This window comes from Equus caballus, chromosome 16 (assembly GCF_041296265.1).
Source record: "Equus caballus isolate H_3958 breed thoroughbred chromosome 16, TB-T2T, whole genome shotgun sequence".
Taxonomy (NCBI): Eukaryota; Metazoa; Chordata; class Mammalia; order Perissodactyla; family Equidae; genus Equus; species Equus caballus.
Genome location: NC_091699.1, coordinates 86,982,482 through 86,994,703, shown reverse-complemented (window position 1 = coordinate 86,994,703; position 12,222 = coordinate 86,982,482). Strand labels below are relative to the sequence as shown.

The window sequence follows — 12,222 nt, the reverse complement described above, 5'->3', positions numbered from 1 at the left end:
CCTCTCCGGGCCTCCGTGGTGTCTGTGGGTCCTTTGGGCCTGGAGAAGCTAGAGATCTAGAGGGGACTTAGAGAAGCTTCCATGACAGCCACCGGCAGAACTGCAATGAGAAGCCAGTTGTCCTGAAGCCCGTTCACTTAGCTCCCCCTTCATCACAGGCGCTGACACATCATGTCTCCTTAATAGCAGCTCCCTTAAATGTCATCGTCACTTTGTAATCCCCAAACCTGGTAGATCGCTGGCACAAATCATATGACCCTTTCAGCCCCTCAGGAAAACCATTTCCTATTTCAAGTAGACTAAAGAGAGACGCAAATCCCATTACCTCAGTTAGAACAGACCAGCCTTAACAGAGTTAGTTTCTCGTGCTTTGGAAGAAATCACTTGGAAATCCTTGGTTCTGAGTCCTCCATCTCCTCCACATCGAGATCTAAAAAAAGGAAAAAGAAAAAGCACAGTGTCCCATGACGAGCTGCCAGGATTTGCCGTTTCAGCAACAATAGCAAGCGCAATTAGCGTGTGCATTGAACACCTACTACCAGTCAAGCACTGAGCAAGGAGATCGACGCACGTGAGCTCACACAAGAACACCTCCTCGGATGCAGGAGACATTCCCCCATTTTACAGCTACACAAAAAGAGGCTCTGAGAGGTCATGGAATTTGTTCAAGGTCACACAGCTGGTTCATGTCAGATCTGTGACTTAAACCCAGGTTCAACTGATTGCAAAGCCTGGGTTATTAACCTGTAAGTCAGGGTTTTAAAAACTTCTTGACAGTGACCCACCATTCTCAAAAATTACATTATATAAACTGAAACCCCAAAGTCTCAAAACAATGCTTACTCTTACTACATGCAACGCACTATGATATTTTCTATTCTATTCTTTTCTAAATTGCATCATATAGACTATATCTGTTTAAAAACTTCCAGGAGTGACCCTCTAAACTGATTGTACGATCTTCTAATGGGTCCCTACTCTTGTTAGAAAAACACTACACTTAGATACAGTACCTCATTAGAAGTTTCTCTGAAACCACGGACTAAATCCCCTTATGTTTTTTAACCGTAAGAACTGACCAAGTAGTTGAGCTTCATAATTAGGAGAAAAGTTTTTAACTTTTAAAATATGTATAAGGCACCATAACACAGATCATCTATAATGGATCCTTGGACGGGATATTCAATTAGGGCCAAAGTCCAGACTGGAATTAGTCACTTACCTACAGCAGAACAGGAGCTATAAAGTGGAACGGCGGACAGCCTACAATCTCAGGTGATTTACTAGACACCCCGCAAAGCAGCGGCTACCAGCGGGCGGTGTGTTGGACAACAGAGCAGACCTAACTACTGCACAAGTAGGAGGCTGAGATTGCAAGCCCCTGGGGGCAGGGCTCTGCCTTTGCGTGTCCCATTCAAGTCCAGGGGCTTCGTGCGGAACCAGGGAAATCCTCCGGGTCCCCTAGGCTCAGGACTGGGGTCCGAGTCGCAGTCGGGGAGGGGAGGAACGACTGTCAGCGCAGTTCCGGAGCCCGTTGGACCGGAGCCACCGCGTCCCCGGCCCTCGGCTGCGCATTTCTCCGCGGCCCCCGCCCTCCGGCACAGCCGCGCCGCGGGGCCACCGGACGCGGGGCCACCAGCCGCGCCGCAGCGCCGCCGTCCCCGCGGGCCGGGCCGGGCACCTGCGGGCGCGGGGTCCCCGCGGCGCCCGGCGTCTGCGAGCCGACAGCCTGCGCCAGGGTGTCGCGGCCGGGCTGCGGGGCCCCTTCCGGGCAGGGGGTCAGGCGGCCGCGCCTCGCCCCCGGCCCGCGCGCAGCCCCGCGAAGGGCACTTACAGGCTCGGCTCCTCCGCCGCCGGCGCGCCTCCCCGGGGGTCCATGGCGCTTCCGGACCCGCGAGTCCGGCCGCCGCGCCGCACAGCACCGCCCAGAAAATGGACGCCGGCGGCTCGGCTCTGCCGGCCCGCCCCCGGCGCGGGGAGAGGCCGCGGCCCGCCCGGGAAGAGGTCGGCCCGACCCTCAGCCGCGGGACCGGGCCGCGGGAGCGCAGCGGCGGCCCGGGCGGGGGACCCACGACGGCCTCCCGGCCCGCGCCCGACCTCGGTGCGCCCGGGACCCACGACGGCCTCCGGGCCCCAGGCCGGTCCTGGGCGCGCCGGGCACCCACGACGGCCCGCCAGGCCCCAGGCGCCCTCAAAAGGGCAGCGGCCTCCGCCGCCTCCTCCTTGGGGGAGAACACGATTCAGAACCCGAGGGAGGACAACCCACTGAGGGTCTACGGCCACAGAGGCTCGTCACCATCAGAACAAGGCCTGGCTCCGCGCACCGGGCCCTGGGTTCCGGATCCAGGTCCCTGACAGCATCCAAACCCTGCACGTTTGGGAGGCAGGATTTGGAGAAAGTCAAGTGCAGTTTTAATGCAATCAAATTCTCAGGAATAGGGCGTCACCTGCGCCTTCCCATGGCTGTCAGGAGAAGCCTAGGCTGATTTTCCCAAAGTGTTACAAAAGCTAGTTCCCGCCAAAGACCCAGTCCTCTTCCTTAAACAAAGGGCACTGCCTGCTTGCTAAAGCTTTTTCCAAGATTCACTACTGCTCATTGAGAAAGTATTCGCTGAGGCCTGCCACAGACTCGCCTTGTGGAGCTCACAGCCTAGCGCACTGACGCACAGGTTTTGTTTGCTCGTTTCTTAAAAAAATATCCACGTTTCCTGTGTTTTGGTAGTCTGAGTCTTACTTTAAATTTTCTTTAGGAAAGATTCACTCCTAGGTTAGAGCTTAAAAGGACAAAAAAAAAATCTGTTCTTTGCTAGACTTACATCCTGTTTTTAGCTTGGAATACGCTGTTTGCAATTCTGCACCCCAGTGCCTGACCATGTTTTAAGAATGTGGTCGTTTTGATGAGTAAAGTAGATTCCGATATTAAATACAAAGCCAGTAAAACATTTTAAATAATCAAGGAAAACGATATAGACTCAAAGTCCAGTTAAAGACTCCTGTAATTTAAAAATAAAGGCAGTGTTCTGAAGGCTGGCAGGTTGGGCAACGTGCAAACACACGTGCACACAACTAGCAGCTCCCCCGACCTGAAGGCCAAGCACCCTTTCTTCTCTCTCCATGGGCCACATGTTTAGAAAGATCTATTCCACAAAACTGCATTTATTAACTAACGATTCATCTTCCCACTTAAAAAAACACCCAGCCTGCAGTGTTTTTGTATATGTAACCACCAGCCAGAGCGCCTAAAAAGCCTGAGCTAACCCGCTGTTAATCACGGATTCCAACCTAAAGAAACCTGTGGTCTGATTGCAACCTTGTGGGTTTCCACTGAGGCTTTTGGAAACTGTGAAAATCATTTGGGGACCTCCAAGAAACCCGAGGCACACGAATTAGGAACCCCAGGCTGGGAAGTGCCCTTGTGAGGCACTGCTCTCTGTGTTTCCCCAGGACTAGAAGGTGAGAAGGGAGAGAGCAAGGCAATTTGCCCTTTGGATTCTGCCTGCCTGGGTTGGAAGCCTAGCTTTGTCCCTTGCAAGGCCACTCACTGTGTAACTTTAGGCAAGCTCCTTAAGCTCCCTGAGCCTCATCTTCCTCCTCTGTAAAATGGGGCTAATTTTAATATTATGCTTACCTCATAGGACTTTTTGATAATTAAATGGAATAATACACGTGAAGCATCTACAGTACTGCCTGGCACATACACAGTAAGCACTCTGTAAGTGTGAGCTTTTGTGGCTGTTAGTGCCGGAAGTCAAGTATGCAGAGCTCTGGGTTCCTACCATCCAAGTGGTGAGAATCGGTGTGTAGAAGCAACGTTTACACCCTAGAAATTTTCCATGGGTAAGCTGCCAGGGTCTCATGGTGAGTGACATAAAGGGATTTAAACACAGGTCTGACTCCACAGTCCACTTTCTGTGCTGCTAACGTGTTCCAGGTGGTACCTTGATCAGACGCTGTCAACAGCTTGTTAAGGGTGAAATCGGCTCTGGCGTTCCTAAGAGGCTTAGCAAGTGAATGGCTCCTTACATCCACTTGGGAATTCACAAAGAGTGGCATTTCTTTCTCATTAGAGCCAAATGTTTCTCCAGAAGCGAGTAGATTTCCCCAAATTGTTATTAATAACTAAAATATCATGGCAACAGTTTTAAACTCCACAGCCTAAAACTTACATAATCAGCCCGTCCTTCAAAATTTTCCACCCTTCCTCATAACCAGTGGCAGATTCTCTCTCTTAATCATTTTTCTGAGTATGGGGAACTATCTGGAAATTTCCAGGAACATCCCAACTTGTCATAATTTTATTCTTTTCTATAAAGGTTTACTCTTTTCAAAACAACTAACTGTTATATATTTTTTATATCTTTGTAATACTTTTCACTTCAATACGTTTACAAATAAGAAAAAACAGCCTAAGACTTTCAAGATTCTCTCCTCTCTTAAATTTCTACCGTTCCTTCAACATCTCTGCAGCACGGCCCTGAGCCTTTTTCAGTGGCCTTTTCTAGGAGCCTTTCCTCGTTTTCTACCTCATTTCATTCAGTCCCCACATGATTTCTGCTATGCTCCAACAGCCTGCTTTTGCTTTCTGATTTAGGACTACCGGCAAGTTAACGTTTACTGCCCCCCTTCTCTTTCTTTTTAAAGGTTTCAGTATTATCATAAAGTTTCAATATTATCTTCTTTGACTTATGATGGGGTTACATCCTGATAAGCCCATCGTAAGTTGAAAATATTGTAAACTGAAAATGCATTCCATACACCGAACCTACTGAACACCATAGCTCTGCCCAGCCTACCCTAAACGTGCTCAGAACACTCACAGGAGCCCACAGTTGGGCAAAGTCATCCCACACAGAGCCTGTTTTATCATACAGTGTTGAGTATCTCATGTAATTTACTGAACACTGTACTGAAAGTGACAAACAGCAGGGGTGGACGTGTCTCTGTTGTTCACCCTTCAGATCGTGGGGCGCTGCCGCTGCCCAGCATCTCGACAGAGTGTCGTACGGAATATCACTAGCCCAGGAAAAGATCAAAATTCAGAATTCGAAGTTCGGTTGCTACTGAATGGATATTGCTTTCACACCATCGTAAAGTCGAAACATGGTAAGTTGAACCACTGTTAAGTCGGGGACCATGTGTAGATAAAGAGACTAAAGAGTTGTCTCTTTTCAACCCACCGGCTTCCTTTGTTTCCCACCAGGGGTTAGGAATCTAGAACTCACCCTGCCTCCCATATTTGCAGCGCTCTCTTAATTTAATTTATTGTTTGACTTTTCTTCTCTCTTTCCCTCATCCTGGGCACTCTCCAAATTCTATAACTTGGCCTCCCCTCAAATGGCTGCTTGTCTCTTTCCTTTCAAGCATTTTAAGAAAGTCATTGTCCAAATCATTTTCTCTAATCTCTACCACATTCCTGAAAGGGCTTAGATGGTGTTGTGTTGAGAAGTCTGCCAAAGCCCCAGAAAAGGCAGTGTTTAGAACAGGGGTGTTGCCGCCCCATGCCCTGGGAGCCAGGCAGGAAGGAGTGTGAACTGGGGCCTCAGCGATAATTCACGTCCCACGTAAATGGGGAGTGGCAGTGCCAGCCCCACACCACTTCTTGCCAGGTGGGAATTCCAGGTGGGCAGAATTTTCCAAAGAAGCCAAAATCAGGATTTTTATATAAAATCTATGAACTGTTGACTACTAAAAAGAGTCTGAAACTGATCAAGTCTCTAGCTGTAACTACCATTTTACAGGAAATCTTTGAGACAGAAGAACACGTAACACAGCACCAAGGAATGCAAGCATCAAATTTCAGATTGTGGGAAACTCCGCGGGTCAAACAAACTGTTTCTTCAACAAATTTTTTATAGCAATAGGAGAGACAAAAGAAAGAGACAGGAGGGGAAACCTATAGATTAAAGGAAATTTAAGGGAATATTAGTTGCACTGTAAGGACCTTATTTGGAATTGTGCTTTGAACAACTAGTTTTTTTAAGAATGACTTAATTTACCCACCACTAAAATATACAACTATGTACTGGGGGGATTTGGGGAGAAAAAGCAGGAAAAAAAAAGATTGGCAACAGTTAGCTCAGGTGCCAATCTTTAAAACAAAAAGAGTGACTTAATTGGACAAATTAGGTCAAATTAAGACAAATGCTATGATATTTGATGCTATTAAAGAATTATTGTTATCTTTTGATATAATAATGATACTGTGGTTATGTTCCTTAGTAATCCACATAATTAAAATGTATTTTTTTAGTAATTCACAGTTTTAAAACTTCTTATTTAGAAATATTTTAAATTTATGAAAGAGTTACAGAATAGTACCAAGAAAAACTCCTGTATACATTCTACCCATACCTATCTATTATTTTTTTCCTGAACCAATTGTAAGTTGCAGACATCATTCTCTTTTACCCCTAAATACTTCAGCATTTATTTACTTAGAAAAAGGGCTTTCTCTTAATATCTTTATCTTTTAGAGAATCATAGTAAAATATTTAGAGATAAAATGATATGATGTCTGGGATTTGCTTCAAAATAATACAGGAGTGACGTCCATGAAACAAGACTGACAAGCCGCTGAGAACTGTTGAAGCCGGGCCATGGCTACATGGGGGTTCATTCATTCAACCAGTCTCTCCGTATTCTACATGTGTCTAAGAGTTTCACAGTAAAATTTTAAAAGATTATGTTACTGACGGCTTTAAAAGGATATATTAACTGAAGAAGATACAAAATGTCTACAAAGTGTTATCTCAACTATTAAAAAAGTCACCATGCATAGACACAGGCTGAAAGAATACATGTGGAGACGTTAACATTCCAAATTATTTCACAGTAGGTATATATTACTTTTGTAATTAGAAAAAAAGGTAATGCAATTAAAAAATTAGAAAACAAAAGCATTGGGCCACTGATTCAAGTAAAACAGTTGTTAAAAATCAAACAAAACACATACGTGGCCTGGACTGGCCAATGGGCCCCAGTTTGCAGATTTTGACTTAGAAAATGGGTTCGCAGACTCTGGCCTATGGGCCAAATTCCACCTGCCAGCTGTTTTTGTAAAGCCTGCAAGCTGAGAATGGTTCTTACAATTTTAAATGATTGAAAAAAAATCTAACGGAGAATAATACATGATGTGAAAATTACATGAGATTCAAGTTTCAGTGTCCATAAGTGAAGTTTGATCGGGACACAGCCTCAGTCACTCATTTCTGTATCTATGGTTGTATATATATTATTATTGTTATACTTAATATTATACATTATTATATTTTGAGTTTCGTCAATAAGAAGTTTGTGGAAAGTTGTTTTCTCCATTGTTATAAAAATATCTACATGAAATCCTCAATTTTGCCTCGATCCACAAAGCCTAAGATATTTACTATCAGACCCTTTACAGAAAAAATTTGTAAACTCCTGGTTTAGAACTGGACTTCTCTTGTGAGCTAAAAGCAGCTTGTTTCAGTAGAAAGAGCACTGGACTAGGAGTCAAGCACGGCCACTTAACTCTCCGAGTGGCCCGGAGAAGTCACAACCTCTCTCGACCACGCTTCCCTCCATGATAGAATAAAGTGGTTCTCATGGAGACCTAGGAATTCAAACCATCAGAATATCTGCTGGGGATGACTTAACAGGCACTCAGACCAGGGGCTGGAGATGCTGGTGAAGAGCACGGAAGGACAGGCTTTGAGGGCTGCAACTCTGGGAAAAAGAGTTTCCAGAATCTGCAGCTTAATACAGGTATTTTGGGTCCATCTTCAGTCTGAGATCTGCAGAAGACCCAGAGGACTCAGTCACAGCATGTGTAACAAGTCTGCTCATTAAAGTTTAATCCAGATCTAGTAGAACGATGGCAGGATGGGGGGCTCTCCGGCATCCTCAGCAGGTAGAAGAGGAGCCTGAGGATGGAGAGTTCATAAGACTCTGGGATAAATCATTTTAAAGGACGTCAATCTGTAGGTTGTTCATAATAGCCAATGTGGGACAATGAAACAGCCAGGCCAACATTAGGACTGAAGCCGACAGAACATCACAGCACCAGTCCCTACGCAGCAGGCCTGCAGCCTGCATTTTAGGGGCTCTCCCAAGACTTCTTTTTCTAGTTGCAGCCCCTCCCCACACTTTCTCCCTTGTACGCTGAACCCTCAGCCTCAGGGTGCAGCCGCAGCATCTCCTTTTGTTCACCTCCCTGCCTCCTGACTGCCCCCTTTGTTCCCTCTTTTTTCTGCACCCCCCCCCCCTTGCTGTCCTCTCAACCTGCAGTTGTTTCCATCTCCCCATTCTGCCGCCCAGCTGACCATCTCATTCTCTTCCACATTGTTTCCCCAATAGCTGCATTTTCTAGAGAATTTTTCAATGACGTAGTCCCTCTCGTTACCTACTAAAGGTTCCCCTCTTCCACAACTCAAGAAACAAGAGAAAAGGCAAAAACATTACAAGGGCACTGCCCTTCTGGGATTTAACCACATTCTCAGCTGGTGGCTTTTGTTTTCTCGACTCACTGGCTTGTAAGGCCCTCGGGGCAGGGACTCCACGTCTGGCTCGGCACTGGGGAAGATGGGCAGGAATGTGAGGCCTTAATTAGAGCAAGGCCTCAGACAGGGGAGAAGATTTCAGCAGGCAAAAGGAAAAGGAATTTCAAAATATCCATTTGGCAGCAATGACCACAGGGTGAGGGAAAGGTTTATTTTATTATATAAAGAAAATCATGAAAGCTGCTTTTCACAAACACAAAAAGAATATTTACACTGGCATTTCCAAAACAAAACAGAACTAGGAAATAAACCCCCTCAGCAGGCCAAATATAGCGAGTGTAGAAAGCAAGTGCTAGTCTCGAACCCTAAGCGGGAATAGCTGCAGAAGCAAGAAAGCCATGAAGGGAAAACATGCAAAATGAGTTACAAGATCAAAAGAGGAATTTTCTGGTCTGTGAGACGTTTAGGCCACAGCAGAGCCATGCTGGGATCACCCGACAAAGACAAGTGTTTTGGCAACTGGTCTTCGATTTACCTGCTGCACACAAAGCCTTCTACAGAACAGCCAGCAGGGAGACCCCCTTTATCAGCCAGGAAAGGTGAAAAAGCAGAAGCATCTCGCCTGCGTCACGAATTCAAATTTTTGCATTCAAGGGCTTCTCAACTTGACATGTGCTCATGAATGCGGAAGAGTGGCAGCCGTTATCGAGGTCATCTGGCAATGCAGGCAGACCAGCTTGGAGCAGGGCAGCCAGACATATGGTGGCCTATTAGGAGCCAACACATCTTGGGAAGGTGATGAGGACAAGATAGCATCTCAGGGAAGAACCATCCTTGCCATTGGCTGAGATGCCCTGAAACTGAAGGCTAGCCTTCAGGGAACAGTATAAAAGGCCATTACGAGAGCAGCACACCGTTTATTTCTTTCAGGAACAGAGAAGACACACAACTGCCCCTGTCCATACAACATTCTAGCCTTGTATAGGAACCCGGACTGGAGTTCCACATCATATTCCATTCTGCCTGGGTTGTAGTGTGTCTGTCACACAGTAGATGCTCAATAAATGCTCGAAGACGAGAACTGAATTTTTGAAGCTCCCTACCCCACTAATGGGTGACACTATACTACAAAGGACTAGAACATTCTTCATGCAGTGGAATGTTTCATGGCTAGTGAAAACCAAACGAAGCGTGAGGAGTCACTCAGGCCTCCTCTAATTTGTGATAAGCAAACTCCACTAAATTATGAATCAATTTTAGAAGATGCTTCTGAAACATTCAAAGGGCCTTATAGTTTCTAACTTGTATATATAATAAACCTATCCCTTTGTTCTCCGACTTTCATCAGCAGACTAACCTAAGAGGCATAAAATAGTTCTGGTTCTTAAGAAGGATTTTCTTAGTGTTATTTGTTCAGATAGAGAAATATCAGCCCAAGTAGTAAGGTCTTTTGAAAGCCACCAAAAGTCAAAAATATCTACAGAACTGAAGAGTTTTAGGCATTAGAGGACGATGACAATTTATTGGCAAGATGGGACAGATCCTTCTACTATTTGCCTTCAAAAAAAAATGAAAGGAAATGGCTATCTCAATGTTTTGCCATGAGTTTAAATACTGGAGTTCTTATGAAAAATAAGGCAAGAGGCTACCCAGAAATTTCCTTGCTCTGAGAGGTCTTTCTTCTGTGGATTTCGTGGGTTAGCACCAAATCTGTGCCAGAATTTAACCACCACCTGGGATTGCAATATCCAGAGCTTCAACGCACCTTCTTAGGCAGCTTTGGGGTAACTGGGTCAAAGGCAGTGACTTCACTGGCTCCGAGTCCTGGGAATTTAACTAAAACCAGCCATGGGGGCCTGGCCCACCTTCTCACTCTGCGGGAAAATTACCTAACTAAGGCTCGAGCCACAAAGTCATCGGACCTGGCTCTAATGTAGCGGCAGTTACACTGAGAAAGGAAAGTCTGCAGTGTGAGCACGAGCACACCTCTGCCTGGTCATGCTCTCCCTCAGATCTCCATCTGGCTGGATCTTTCTCACCATGTAGGTCTCCACTTAAATGCCACCTCCTCAGAAAGACCTTCTCTGCCAAGCATTCTAAAGTGACTCTCTTCCTCCCAACGTGTCCCCTTTGCTTTTTTAAATTTAATTTTCTTTTTCATCTTTGCACTTGTCTTCTTTAATTAGTTGTTTACATATTTATTTCCCCTTCCCACCCCACACTCCCCCCGCCCCATACTAGACGCAGGTCCGTGAGAAGCAGGCCCTGGTCTCGCTTGTTCATTACTATATTTCCAGCCTCTGAAGTATGCCTGACATACAGTAGGTGGTCACTAAGTGTGTCAAATGGTTAATTACCAAGAAAGCTGTCAAGAACAGCATTTCCCTTGGGAGGGAGCTGTTAGCATGAACCGTATGGTTCCAGGAACTCAAAGGTATAGCATCATCTAGTACTAAAGAGAAAGGTACTAGACCTTTTTCTAGGTTCTTCTCCCCGTATGGACCAGCTCTAAGACATGGTCTGGCTACCAATCCATCTATGAGGGAATCCATGGAAATGTTTGAGGTACATCAACACCACTGTAGTAGCAAGAGATGTAACCTCTTTTAATTAGAAGATAGTGACGCAACAGACAGCAACTTGCGTGAAGACGTTCTAGGTGAGTGAATGTAATGCTTCCCATTTTCCCAACTAAACAGATCGCTATTGTGGATAAGTTAAAAAAAGGAAAAAGAAAAAGAAAAGCCTGAATTAAGGCTTGGAAAAATATTTCCTATTTTCCAAAGGAAAAAAGAGTTGAGAATTTTATACTATAAATTATTCAGGCAGAAAACCACAGATTTGCCCATTTCGTTTTGGTGAGAACAAAGCGGTTGTTTGCACGTTCTTCCTGTCGCACCTGCTCTGGCCTGCCCAGTATAAACACCTTAGCCAAAAAGCACAAATGCGGTAAGCAGAGTGTTAAAAAGAGACAACAGGCCCCAAATGGAGTCACTTATGTTAAACCTCGTCTCACCAAACTGAGACTTTATACCTAACTTAATTACGGTTCCAGCTTCTCCCAGGGATAGACTCTTAGACCCGTCAGTCTGGAATCACCTGGTCAGCACTGGCGAAGTCATCTGCCTGACAGAGCCTGGCTGTCCCCTGAAGGAAAGTGACCTTGCCACAGCCAATCTGCTGTCTGCTCGTGTAACTTCCTCGTCCCGCTCCCTGCTGCCTAGAGAAGTCTTCCATTTTGTACAGCTCCTTGGAGCTCCTTTCTGTCTGCTGGATGAGATGCTGCCAAATTCATGAAGCATTGAATAAAGCCACTAAGATCTTTAAAATTTACTCAGTTAAATTTTGTTTTTTAACAATAGCCTTTTAAGCAATGAGAAGGGGTGAGTGCCATCCTCTACAATCGGCAGGAAGTGTTTTTGGCTAATCTAGGAAATCCAATAATAATTGTAAATGGGTAAGTTTAGAAAAGCTTTGTGCCTTGTAAACATTTCTGTGAAATATGAAGGCAAAGCATTAAGGCGAAACACAACAAAGTAATAAATAATAATTATTCTTCCATTCACTGGTCTATTTATTAGAATGACAATGGTACAATATACTTCCCAACAGTCTTATTTGGTTTTCAAGCCCCTTGAATTGTGTTTAAAATTCTTTTAGGCGAGACCAAGGGCACCATAAATGAACAATGCCCCAAAAAATCATTAGGTATGAAAATCTACAAGATGATGCAATCGTGCTTGAGTTAAAA

The 12,222-nt window shown here is 45.2% G+C and overlaps 1 protein-coding gene and 1 long non-coding RNA gene across 12 annotated transcripts in view; one reads left to right on the top strand and one right to left on the bottom strand.

Moving 5' to 3' along the window:
- Window positions 1-12,222, bottom strand: part of ZBTB38 (zinc finger and BTB domain containing 38) — a 76,276-nt gene that overhangs the window by 42,898 nt on the left and 21,156 nt on the right. For 8 of the 11 annotated variants that reach the window (XM_070238237.1, XM_023621023.2, XM_023621026.2 and 5 more), the window contains one exon: window positions 326-430. The gene's annotated coding sequence lies outside the window, so the exon portion shown is untranslated. Of the gene's footprint in view, window positions 1-325; window positions 431-1,222; window positions 1,635-1,834; window positions 1,975-2,447; window positions 2,646-12,222 lie in introns of those variants that run through there. The other 3 variants (XM_070238242.1, XM_023621024.2, XM_023621027.2) reach the window with 3 other exon arrangements.
- Window positions 4,959-6,345, top strand: LOC138918088 (uncharacterized). The gene is made up of 2 exons (XR_011427047.1): window positions 4,959-5,103; window positions 5,739-6,345. It is a non-coding gene; the product is annotated as an uncharacterized lncRNA (long non-coding RNA).